Here is a 13,674-nt window from a genome sequence, read left to right on the forward strand (position 1 = left end):
AATTTTTAATAAGAAAAAAAAATAAAAAAAAACAAATAATTGTTGAGAGAGATCAACTTGGGGCCGCTGCTTCTAAAATGTGTATGATTAAAGAAGCTCATGGTTTTTCGTTAAAATCTCATCTTTTCCCGGGAATTAGAGAACCTACTCTTGGTAACGCTTTGATTGATGCATATTCGAGATGTGGTAAAATGGATTATGCGTTAAAAATATTCGAGAGCTTATCTGGAAACAGGAATGTTGTGACATGTAACTCTTTAATATCTGGATATGTGAACAGCGGTTTCCATGATGATGCGGAGATTATATTCAAAAACATGATCGAAAGAGATCTAACCACTTGGAATTTGATGGTTCGAGCCTATGCAGAAAATGTTTATTTTGATCAAGCCATTGATTTGTTTCTTGACTTGCAGAATCATGGAATGAAACCGGATTCTATGACCGTAATGAGTATCCTTCCTGTTGCTAATCAAATGGCGTCGATTCAGATGGTTAACCAGTGTCATGCGTATGTCGTTAGATCTTGTTTTCAAGATGTTCAATTAAAAGGAGCGTTTTTGGATGCGTATTCAAAATGTGGAAACATAAAGTTAGCATGTAAGTTATTCGAGTCAACTCGGTACAAAGACCTGGTTATGTATACGTCTATGGTAGGAGGGTATGCGATTCATGGGATGGGTGAAGAAGCGCTTCGAGTTTATTATAAAATGGTGGAAAACGGTGGGAAACCTGATCATGTAATAATAACTGCTATACTGTCTGCTTGTAGCCATACAGGGTTAGTACATGAAGGTTTAAAGATTTTAACTCGTTAAACGAGGTTTATAGCATTAACCCAACCATGGAGCAGTATGCGTGTGTGGTGGATCTTCTTGCGAGAAACGGTCGAATAAATGACGCGTATAGTTTTATTACTAGTATGCCGGTTGAGCCAACTGCAAAGGTGTGGGGCCCGTTGTTGGGTGCTTGTAAGAATTATAACGAGGTGGAAATGGGAAGTGTGGTTGCTGATCATTTGTTGAAAATGGAGGCGAATAATATGGGGAATTATGTTGTGATGTCGAATATTTATGCTGGTAAAGATAAATGGGAAGAAGTGTTGGAAATAAGGCGGTTAATGAAGACAGAGAAGTTGAAAAAGGCGGCTGGATGTAGTTGGATTGAAGTTGATGGGAGGAAAAGTGTGTTTATAGCTGGAGATACTTCTCATCCGTTAAGAATCAATATTGTTAATGTGTTGTGTAACTTAGATAAACAAGTTAAGGATCGATTTCAGTTGTGAATTGCTGCTTCTAGAGGTCACAATATTGACCTGTTTAGAGGTTAAACGGGTCGGTCTGGATTGTGTTTTAACTCAAACAGATCAATGAAATAGCTGTTGATTTTCTTAATGAGGTGAACAAAATTGGGCCTTTAACAGTTGAGACATTAAGTTGAAGATATTTACTCAAATCCAAAAATTATTTCACTCGAAAGTCTCAAAGAACGACGCATCAGATTGAACTTATTTTTTTTAGTCGCTGTCTAGGAAACCTGCAGATACCAGTATCTGAGTTTATGGCTTTGAGCTATGGGAGCTTCACAAGTCACCACAATCAGCTGGATTCAAGATCGAGCTCAATGTTAGCGATTACAGTTCAGTTTGCTAGTGACTATATTCTCAATTTATCAGGTGACTTTGCATCATCATACCTTTATTTACGTTTAAATAGGAGCTCGATTCGAATACTGTCTATGATCTGCACCTAATTTTTTTGCACATTTTATCACAAACATTTGGATATTAAGGGTTACAGTGAATTACAATGCCGATTTTAACTTCAAATGCCAAAAGTCAATGTCCTTATCAAGTTTGTTTAATGCTACCTGGATGAGCTTCTAAGGATTAAGTGGAGTTAAATCACTTTCAATTCAAAATGTCGGTTTCCACCTTATTGCCTGATATCATCGTTGTTTGAGTGATTTTCATGCAGTAACCGCAACTAATCAACTCGTTGAAGATCCCAGTGAATCCACATCTCACACCTATATTTCCATGTATGAAGCATTTGGAAAGTGCTGGAATAATCCCCTCAATTAATTTCCTGAAAGCTGTAAGATGGTTACGTGTATCACAGGGGATGTCGATTCCCTGCTTATCTTTCGGAAGTTTAAGCCAGCTACTTTAATGGCTATGTGTGTTGTGTAAGTAGTTTTATGACTTTATCTCACTATAACTATAGGGTGTTTGTACAGAAATGAAGGTTTTAATGGAATGTTGAACATAATAGGTCAAGTTCATTGATGGTTATGTGCATTGTGTAAGTAGTTTTATTTCAAGTTGATTTGGGATGAACTGCTTGTCATACAAAGATCAATTCGAGTTCAAATACATGGTCGCTTATTTGCATAAATTCGCAATCCTTCATTTTTCTTGTATATTGGTAATTTTAGCATCGTGTTTTTTGAGACTTGTATAATTTAATATTGTTAACTTGACCGTCCATGGTTGTCCTAAAACTACACTATAGACTTTGGATTCAAGTATAACTCATTTCATATAAACTGGACGGGAAAAACATGTTATGGAACATCCTTTCCTTCAAATCTCACCTCGCAAATATTAAAAAACAACGATAGGCTAACTATATCTTTGTAGCTTAATTTGTTGGTACTCTATACATATTTGTGCTAACTTTCTTTCAAGGCTTACTGCAGTAGTAGGTTTCCCTTAACAATGGTGTGTCTAGTTTCCTTCATACGACTTCTATCCCTGATTATAAAAAAGGAAGACATCCACCGAGACCCAAAGCTCGGTTTTATGAAAAACCTCTACAGTCTCATAACCAAGGCCGGAAGTGCATGCCTCATGTACTCGAGACAGCCTTCTGTTGCGAAAAACTTCTAAATGTTTGCTATGCTCTTAACCTCTAGATGCAGTATCAGCGCACGAATAACATTTTTCTTAGCAATTGTGAAATTGTACCAGTACTCAGATTTAACTGCACTAAAGATGATACCAACAAGTTCAGCCTAACCTAATCCCAGCCAAAAAGCGATCACCTTAAACCTCAGCTAGAGAATAAAATCCCCGTTTAAGACCGACAATAAAACATCACAAACGAATCAAGCAGAAGTAACTTAAAAATGCCACTAAATTATTTCCTAGCAGCATAAACATTCCCATTTTATGTATACATATAGGCTTACATTACACAATATTATAAACATAAATCACATCAAACCAACAAAACCAACACAACCAAATCCGATTATATATTCATACACAACTCTTCCATTCAATCATAAATTCATAACGGACCATAAATAACACCTAAACGATACAGATCATAAAGCATTCAAAACACAACTAATAACGAAAAGAGCATATAAATCAAGAAACACGCGTACGCAATAAGCCCACGATGCTCATCCCCACACGACGCCAGCTCAACCAACAACCTTGTACAAACCCGTGTCGCCCACACCACGAAAACCCCCATCATCACAAACACCACAACCCCACCTTGCGGCACAAACAACGCCGCGGCCGACAACATGACAATCGGCAACATACAATACCCGATCAAACTCAAACACCTGTAAAGATCCAAGTTCCCATTCCGCCCAGCCAACATATTAAACACCGTATACAAAAACAACGAAGCCACCGTCACCCACCCCAAAATAATCCCAAAATGCAATTTACCCGCGAGTAATTGAAACAACCCGAAACCCATCAGAAACAAAAAACGGGCCGGAAAGATCCGGGTCTTCGTGGAGATCGGGTTTGACCCGGAACGGGTTTAGGATTGAGAGGGTTTTGTGCCAGATTTGTTTGGTGTTGATACCGAGTTCTTCTAGTAACGGTGGCTCGTCGTCGAAGTTGGCGGAGATGCTGCCGGAGATGCCGCCGGAGATGGGGTTGAATTGGGAGGTGGAGGCTGGGGATGAGCCGATGTCGAAGGACATGAAGGGGATGTTAGGGTTTGAGGATCTTGAGGGCTGGAAGGGTGCCGTGGGGCGGCGTTGTGGGATGGTGGTGGGTTTCCGGCCGACGGGAAGATCACCGGCGGGACGTTGAAGTCCTTCGACATGGTGGTGAGAGATCGGAGGGTTATGAGACTTGGTGAGGAAGAAATTGAGGGATTATTATGGTTTTTAAGTGAGACAAGTATTTGTATGCGGAGGTGATCGAATCGGGTTTTTTCTAATATCCGGTTTTTAAGTATGGAATCAGGTTTGGGTATGATTATGTATTTAAAAATTGGGTAATGGCTATACCTGGTCAGGTTTAGGGTCGAGTATTGTTTTTAAAAACCACACACTATATGCATGTGGTTCAAGTCGGGTATTTGAAAACCATGTTTCCAGGTATTTAAAAAAAACCCTATTTTCATGTATTTTCGAGAATAGATCGGGTTTTTAAGGGGTGCCCTTTCTTTTTAGGTATTTTCGTGTAATTTTGGTATAGGACGGGAATTTAAAAAACCTGGTTCCGGTTTTCAGGTATTACCATGTACAAATCGGGTCTGATTCCGGGTACGGCTTTTGGCACTAAAATGCATATCATATTCGTACCCTACGGTATAGGTACCGATACTGGGTTTCGGTATAGGTACAGGTACTGGGTACCAAATGTTAAATCTCTGTATGGTATCGGTGCCGGTAACGAAAATGTCGTCAAAATTCAAGACATGTGAGTATTGAATACCGTATCGAATCTATCGGTACAATATTGGTTCTCGGCATCAAATATTCATCTCTAATTGAAACCATACTTAATAAGTACTCGTTTTTAAAAAAATTTATAACGAAACGTTCACTTAAACATATACATGTGTCTTCTTTCAGATTTATTCTTAAAAAGTTAGATTATTATACAAAAATAAGTTTATATGTGAAATTAATGGTTGAGGAAAAAAAAGGAAAAGATTGTGAGAAAATAGTAAATCAAGTATCGACCTTTTTTATGACATAGGTTGCAACTTGGATTGGCTCAACAACGTGGTTGTGAATTTAGCTTTATTTCTTCTTATTCTTTCATTTTGAAATGCCAATAACATTAAAAATCAAAGGTTTACAAAAAGGCCAAAGACACAAGAAATGTAAATAAAAGACAAACAATTACAATAGAAAATTAACAAAATTAAACTTGCATCACTTCTCCCAATCAAGGATGGCACTTTTGCTTCTATACTTCACCCATAAATAGAAAGTCGTTTTTATGTCGTTCACCACTTTAGATACCGAAAATGGGACATTATCAAAAATGTGATCATTGCTTGATTTCCAAATCATCCAACATGTAAGTTGTAACAACTCAAAAATAATATTTTTTTTATTTTTTAATTTTGTTTTATTACTCAGTAGAACTACAAAGCAACAAACACAAGAGTGATGTGAAGATGTGTGAAATATGAGGAAAAAGAATGGTAAAACCCCACAGGTCTCAATATATAGTATGGGACTTTGCAGTTAGGTCCTCATAAAATTTGATGGGCTGGCTAAGCCCATGTTATACAACACCAGATTCTTTTTATTAATTATTAGCCCGATAGGAATATAGGATATTTTATAAGTTTGTAGTTTGTATATGATAATGTTATTATAACTGTTGGATTTAATGGTCGGTTCGGGTCAAGTCAACACGGACCGACCCGAATGTGACCCGGTATGAGTTACACCGGGGGTAACGAAATACAAAACCCACTTAAATATTAACTGGGCCCGACACAATCACTTATATGCTAGAATGGTGGATTAGGCTTTATCTTAATCATTGGGCTTCAAGCCCAATGGGTTTATATTTGGTTAAACCCTAAATCATTTACTATATATAGTATACTATATATACTTAATGTTTTTTAACCTAATATAATATATCATAACAAAACCCTAGCCACCATACTTAACATTTCCGGCAGCCGCCACTTCCGGCCACGGACCTCCGGCCGCCGTCAAACCACCACCACAGCCGTCCCTTGGTCACCACAACCACCACTGCCGTCCTGTACGAGCCGCTGGTGTCACTTTTGCTTCAGCCGCAAGCTGCAGCCCATTTTCCGGCGACCTTTGTGAGATTCCGACGAACCCCGTTTTACCGGCGAACCCTTTCCGGCGACCTATAGCTGCCGTGAGCTGTTGCGTTAGTTGATTGACGCCCGCCGACCACCACAGCTGCGGATCTGATCTGTTTCACATCCTACCGCCACCACTTCACTTGCCAGAATATCCGCCGCCGCCCGCCTTCAGCCGCCGCCGCCGGATCTTTGGTTGGTCGTTCGATTGTGTCTTTTTCTAGCTTGTTTCGTTAAGCCCTCGGTGTCTTCCCGGTTTTGATAACCGAGGTATAATACCTTGACTAGATCTATGGTTGTTCGTGTTGTTTTAATTAATATACCGTGCTCGTATGTCGTTGTAATCGGATCCGGGTTCGGGTTTCGGTTTATGGTTCGTTTTACTCGTTAATATCCGCTGTGTTTTATCATTCGTTTATATATATAAATTGTTAATATTGATTAATAATTACTTAAACGAAATTATTAACTAAAATGGGTTTAAATACTTGACCGTTTTCGTTCCGAACCACCATTGAAACCCAACAGTGGTATCAGAGCCGCGGTTACAACGTACGAGTCGATCCCGATTCGTTTAAAACTGGTTCTACATCACAAACTTTAAAACGTTTAAAGTTTTTGGTCTAGATTTATTTTCGGGTAATTTTAGATTTGGTCAAAGTTTTGTTTATTTTATTTGACCAAGTCAAAAACGACCCGAAATTTTATTTATTTTGAATATGTAAATCCGGCCCCGACCTTTGTTTGTTTGGTTGTGTTTAGTTGTTGAGCTTGTTTTTGGCCATATGGATGGTTCAAAAATTGTAAACGGTTATTATTTATTTTTCGGTTTTCTTTTGGCCATAAAGATGGTTCAAATTTGTAAAAGGGCAAATTGTTGTTAGTTTATAAATTTGTAATAAAGAAGACGCGAAGATAACCAAGGACGAGCTCAAGGATTTCTTGGAGTTAGTGGGAGTTCGGGCAAGATGACGGGATGCACGAAGAAGTCCATCCTTGTGGTTGTTTTGTGTTGTGAACCCCTTGACCCGATCGGTCTCCCTAATTGGCTCTAGCGAGACCGATCACCTTTTGGCCATAAGGATTTACATATTATTGTTATTTGCTATTTGTGGTTGCTTGGATTGTTTATAATAGATTATAATATCACCGACCTAATACCAAATAAATTTGAAATAAACATTTTATTAACCAATTATGTTTTGCAAATTAAAAACGCTTTGATTTCCAAAACTAATAACTTAATAGATTTTTATTAACTTAAAATCGGTTAGTCATATCGCGACAAACTTAGTTTTTAATAGGTTATCTAAAACTAAGTGTCCTGAGAGATGAAAGGGTTCATCTATTCGTCCCGATAATAAATACAGTAAAATTTGACTTTTACTCTTTTTGGTAATTTTAAAATTAATCACAATCTTAAAACCAATAGTTTATGCCAATCTTACTACAAGTCACACTTGAGGCATACTGCGAAATTTCGAGTGTTTGTAGCTACAGCACCGCACTTGTTTTCTAGCTTATCCCATCAAGGTGAAACCGTTTCGTTGACACATCCGGCCCTTTCACACGTCACTATACCAGGACAACTATTACTTTACTCTCCTGTTACGTGCTAAAGTTGTCTGGAGACTTAAAGTGGGCAAAGATGAGGCTAAACGTATCTATACAGAAAATCGTTGTCTCTATAGGCCTCATAATCCGAGAGTTGTGCTCTATTCACAATTGGCAATCGTTGTCAGTCTGCCTAACCACTTTATTAATGTTGTGTGCTACAGCTGCCTTTAATAACGGGAAGCCGGATTCTCTTGCTCCTATTTTATTAATGTTATTGGGTCATTAATAATAGGTCTACAACGTCGAAAATACTAATTAAATTTACTTTTGCTTATTTAATCAGATGTCGTCAAACGAAAAATCACCCTACGCCCTTAAGACTATCCTTGAGAAGGATAAATTGAATGGTACCAACTTCATCGAATGGCACCGCAACTTGAGACTTGTTCTCACCATGGCAAAGCGTCTGTATATTCTTGACGGACCTATTCCAACCGAGCCTGAAAACAACACATCCGCTGCTAGAAAAGTTCTTGAGAAGCATAAGGATGACTCGGCTGATGTCTCCTGCATTATGCTAGCCACCATGACTTCTGAGCTTGCTAAAGGCTTAGAAGACTTTTGTGCCTATGAGATGCTTGAGCAACTCAAGGGCATGTTCCAGAAACAAGCCCGTCAAGAACGTTTCGACACCATGAAACAACTCAAAAGTTGCAAGATGGCAGAAGGGTCTCCCGTCAGTGCGCATGTTCTTAAGATGAATGGGCACATCGATCAGCTCAAGAAACTTGATTATCCCATGCCCGATGAGATGGAATCTGATTTCATCCTCAACTCTCTCCCCATCTCATACGACCAGTTCGTAATGAATTTCAACATGAATGGTTGGTGAAGACAGGCCGGAGCTTCATAACATGCTCAAGACGGCTGAGATGAACATTGCTTCAAGGACCAATCAAGTTCTGACCATTCGATCTGCTGGTGTCAAGAAGCCTAATCCCAAGAACCGGGGTTATAAGGGTAAAGACAAGAAGAATGTTACTGTTGCTGCCAAGGTTGCCACCAACACTGACAAGAAGGTTGCAAAGCCATCACCGCCGCCCTTTGAGTCGCGCCAGTGCTACAAATGCAACCAGATGGGGCATTGGATGCGAAACTGCCCCGAATACCTTACTGAGATCAAGATGAAGAGAGCCAATAGCGAAGGCTCTTCTCGAGGTATTTCCATATACGTTATTAAATTTTTCACTGTCTCTAGCAACACATGGGTATTTGATATCGAATGTGATTTCCACATCTATAATGTCTTGCAGGAGCCTGAGAAGTGGAGGAAACTGAATAAAGGCAGCATGGAACTCATTGTTGGAGATGAGAAGAAAGTACCAGTTCTGGCAACTGGAGTATTTCATTTTACTTGTCCATCTAGCCTAGTTTTTCTTTTGAATAATTATTTGTATGCTCCTGGTTAGACCAGCAACATCGTTTCAGTTTCTTTACTGTTTGAACAAGGTTTTAAGTACGTGTTTTAATGGCATAGCTATTTCTGCTTACTTAAATGACATCTTTTATTTCGAGGCTAAAGCTTGAAATGATATATATTATATTGATGTTCAAACTAATAATAACGTATATATAATCTTTCAAAAAACGTATCAGATCTGGCATCAATGATACATTTCTATGGCATTGCCGACTTGGCCACATAAGTTAGGCAAGAGTTAAAAGACTCCAATCCGAAGGGATTCTTGAATCCACAGAACCAGACTCTTTTAACAATTGTGAGTCTTGCTTAGCTGGCAGACTCGCCAAAGACTCCTTCACTCATAAAAGTGAACGAGCAAATGATCTGATAGGACTCATACATACTGATGTACGTGGACCTTTCAGAACCATGCCTAGAAACCATGAAAGATACTTTGTTTCTTTTATCGACGATTATAGTCGATACGCTTATGTATATCTTACGAAACACAAGCATGAAACTTTTGAAAAGTTCAAAGAGTTTCAAAACAAAGTGGAAAACCAACTTGGTAAAACCATTAAGATACTTCGATCAGATCGAGGTGGAGAGTATCTCAGCTCAGAGTTCATCACTCATCTAAAAGAGAGTGGAATTGTTTCCACAGCTTACTCCACCTGGCACACCCCAACATAATGGCGTGAACGAAAGGTGGAATCGAACTTTGCTAAACATGGTTCGATCGATGATGTGTAGAACTAACTTGCCTCACTCCTTTTGGAGTTTCGCCCTTATAACCGCCTCCCGCATTCGTCAAATACTGCTACCAAAGCGGTTATTAATTCTTTCATCCTGATACAAATATGATTTTTTTCAAGAGGAAATGCCACTTCCTCGAGAAAGAATTTCTCGATCGAGGAACTGGAGATAACATTGTATATATTGAAGAAATTAAAGAACCACAATCAACCGCTGAGGAAGTTGGAGCGTCTGATCAACAAGTTGTTGTTGCTAATACATCAGACATGAACACGAGCGTTCGCGGAAGTAGTAGGACTTTCGTACCAAATTCTAAATACCTATAGCATTTAGATGGTCCCGAACTCTTATTAGTAGCCGAGTTTAACGACCAACATACTAACTACAAATCTGCAATCTTGGATCTGGAATCTGAGAAAAGGCGTGAAGCCATGAACGCCGAGATGTAATCTATTCATGACAATCAAGTCTAGAACTTGATTGAGCTACCCCCCGAAGGTCGGGTAACAGGGAGCAAGTGGATTTTTCAAACAAGCATCTCGTAGCTGGAATCTACATTTTGATGAGAATAATCTGAGAGTTTGATTTTATCAAAAATGAAGATGAGCCTTGTGTTTACATAAAGGCTAGTGGGAGCACTATATCATTCCTCATGCTGTATGTGGATGATATACTGATAATTGGAAACAGCATTCCTATGCTTAAGGAAGTTAAGCACTGGTTGGGATCGTGTTTCCCAATAAAGGATCTTGGAGAAGCTGCTTGTATTCTAGGAATCAAGATCTACCGAGATAGATCTAAGCGGCTTCTAGGGCTAAGTCATAGTACATACATAAGCAAAGTCATGACACGCTTCTCAATGGAAAACTCCAAGGTAGGAGTTGTTCCATTACAAAAGGAACCGTATTAGCAAATCGCAATCTCCGGAAATGGACATTGAGACAAAGCATATGCAAGCAATCTCATATGCTTCAGCGATTGGCTCTATCATGTACGCTATATTATGCACTAGACCTGACGTCTCGTAAGAGTGTTTGGAGGAGTGCAAGAGGAGCTCACTGTAAGATGTTACACTGACGCTAACTTCCAAAATGACTGAGATGCTTCTCGCTCATAATCTGCTTGGATGAAGAAATTCATAGCCAACCTCGATTTAATTCCAATATTAGGAAAAATTTATTTTGATAACACTATAAAATTTATAGTAAGATTAGGAAAAATTTATTTTGAAGAAATTCATGTACGCTATATTATTTTGATCGACGTGATATGTGATAACACAGGTGCTATTTCTCAAGCCAAAGAGCCCATTATTCATCACATAGCCAAGCACATTTTTAGTTCCACTATGTACGAGAAATATTGGAACAAGATGACATCATAATAAGCAAAGTAGACACAGATCAAAATCTAGCTGACCCGTTCACTAAGCCGATGACTCGGGACAAGGATGATCAGCATAGAGATGCTATCGGGCTTAGACTTGCTAGTGATTTATTTTGATTTAGTATTTGGATGTATGAACGTTTAATCAGTTGTACTTCTCTGTTTACTTTTGATTTAATGGTTAAATACAAACGTTGAATAATACAACTGTGTTCATTTTAATACGTTTAATCCGTGAATATTATATTCTAAATTATCCGTAATCGGTCAGACTCGTGGGAACGATTCTGAATTAAGACTATTCTGACTGAATATTGTATTCTAAATTATCCGTAGTCGGTCAGACTCGTGGGAACGATTCTGAATTAAGACTATTCTGACTTTGGACTCAAGCAGTTGACTTCCAAACTCACAGACCTCATTATGAATGACGTTGGATGTAACTCGCATCAAATCATCTTCATGGATCTTTATCGTAAGATGTTTTGATAATAGTATGCTCATTTAGTATCCTAAGACCTGAGATACATATTAGAACTTTCGTTTACCAAAGAATATTCTTTGATCATGTTAACCGTTGTTGTGTAACTGCCAGCCATAAAGGCATTGATTGGGAATGTTCTGAAGTTCAGTGGGAGTTGTATGTAGTCAAGATGAGATTCTGTACTCTTACATTAAAATGTAACAGTTAGACATATTGGCGCCCTCGTTGATTCAAACTGGTAAAGTGTGAGGCCTCACCCAAACTTACTGTGTGTTTGATTGGACCACTTTGACTCTATATCGAGAACTACAATAATTGAACACCATATGAGATTGATTTGATCTATGTCTAATTGTTCAATTAATATCTTAAACAGAAAGGATAGATGACAACGATTACTATAAATTCATTATCTTGCAATAAGGTATTCCAAGATACTTTGGTTATGGATTTAAAAATGTCATATTTGGTTGGGGACAGCTACGTGTAGCTAGAACGTCTCTAGCTGTTTGCGTTGTGATACTTGACCCAAATCCGTCCACGTGGGTGATGACCGTCGTTTGAGTCAATCAAAAACCTAATTAAACTATATAGATAGAGCAAGTAGGGTATCGTATCACAAGGAGTATGTGGTCAATGCAATTCGTATAACAGATTTATAATTATGAAGTAACTGGTTTTAGTGCTGATCACACAAGCAATATTTTGAATTAAGAGAACTAAGCAACGAACAAATAAACGAGTTGTAAACAGTTAACAAAGCAAACTACACCCGGGAATTCAAGTAAGCAACCAAACAGTATCTCATGCAACCTAACAGATTGATTATCAAAGATTAACTGAAAAACTGATCAACCAGACAAAACCTTAGACGTCAAAAATTACTTTACACACGGCACTGGTTATCAAACAGTCCTTGCCAGTGTGACTCAGTTTAGGGTAATTGTACGTTTTATCGTATTCAATCTAACCAAACAGTTATAGGACTAATTATCTAGCAACTGGTAACAAATCGTTCAGACCAACGTAAACCTAAACCGACCGAACACACAGAAATACTAAACATCAATAATCATATATCAATCTTCAATAACAAAACATAAGTATTCTTAATCACATGAGGAAAACTGTAAATGATTACAAACTCTACATCCCGGGTGCGATTCTAAGAGATTAGCCGAGCCGCGACATCATCGAATCTTCAATACGGATGATATAGATCATAGATATAGTCTTGACACGAGCTAGGGTAGTGTAAATCGCTTATAGGACTGCTGGAAATCGCCTCTTGGTTCTAAAAACGGAGTTAGGGTTATTGTTTGATGAAGAATGAGATATAACCTATTTTTCCCGTCTGCACACCCGTCGCGGTACGCGATGGCTATATCACCATCTCATCGCGTACCGCGACCTAAGAAAACCTCAAATTCAGATTTCTCTCGTCGAGAAACCCAAAATTCATATATTATGGCTCCCGTAACTCACTTTCTAGCCCAGGATATGCTCATTTTACTTCAGGATCCCATTTTGGCAACCCATCTTGTTCAGTTTTAGCATCGGCTTATGATTTCTCATCCATACTCTTCCCGAATCATTGTAGCACTTCCCAAGACATCAAATCATACTTCGGTCTTCCCGAGATATCATTCCATGCCCGTACAGGTCTCTCATTTAGCATCTTTAATGATCAGTGACCTGAAATACAAAAGCACGTATGAAGTACCAAAGTTCTAACAATATACTCAATAAAACTACATAATTAATACACTAATATATGTACAAAATACCCGACCATCAGTGGGAGACTGTTGAATTTAATGGTCGGTTCGGGTCAAGTCAACGCGGACCGACCCGAATGTGACCCGGTATGAGTTACACCGGGGGTAACGAAATACAAAACCCACTTAAATATTAATTGGGCCCGACACAATCACTTATATGCTAGAATGGTGGATTAGGCTTTATCT

At 38.6% G+C, this 13,674-nt stretch overlaps 2 pseudogenes; one reads left to right on the top strand and one right to left on the bottom strand.

Moving 5' to 3' along the window:
* The first annotated feature begins 49 nt into the window (after positions 1-49).
* LOC143572661 (putative pentatricopeptide repeat-containing protein At5g08490) lies at positions 50-1,630 on the top strand (annotated as a pseudogene).
* A 1,514-nt stretch (positions 1,631-3,144) lies between these two features.
* LOC143572649 (uncharacterized) lies at positions 3,145-4,079 on the bottom strand (annotated as a pseudogene).
* Positions 4,080-13,674: the final 9,595 nt, after the last annotated feature.

This window comes from Bidens hawaiensis, unplaced genomic scaffold (assembly GCF_021521415.1).
Source record: "Bidens hawaiensis isolate Kalapana, Puna unplaced genomic scaffold, B.hawaiensis_p1.1 tig00025984_1, whole genome shotgun sequence".
In the NCBI taxonomy this organism is placed as follows: Eukaryota; Viridiplantae; Streptophyta; class Magnoliopsida; order Asterales; family Asteraceae; genus Bidens; species Bidens hawaiensis.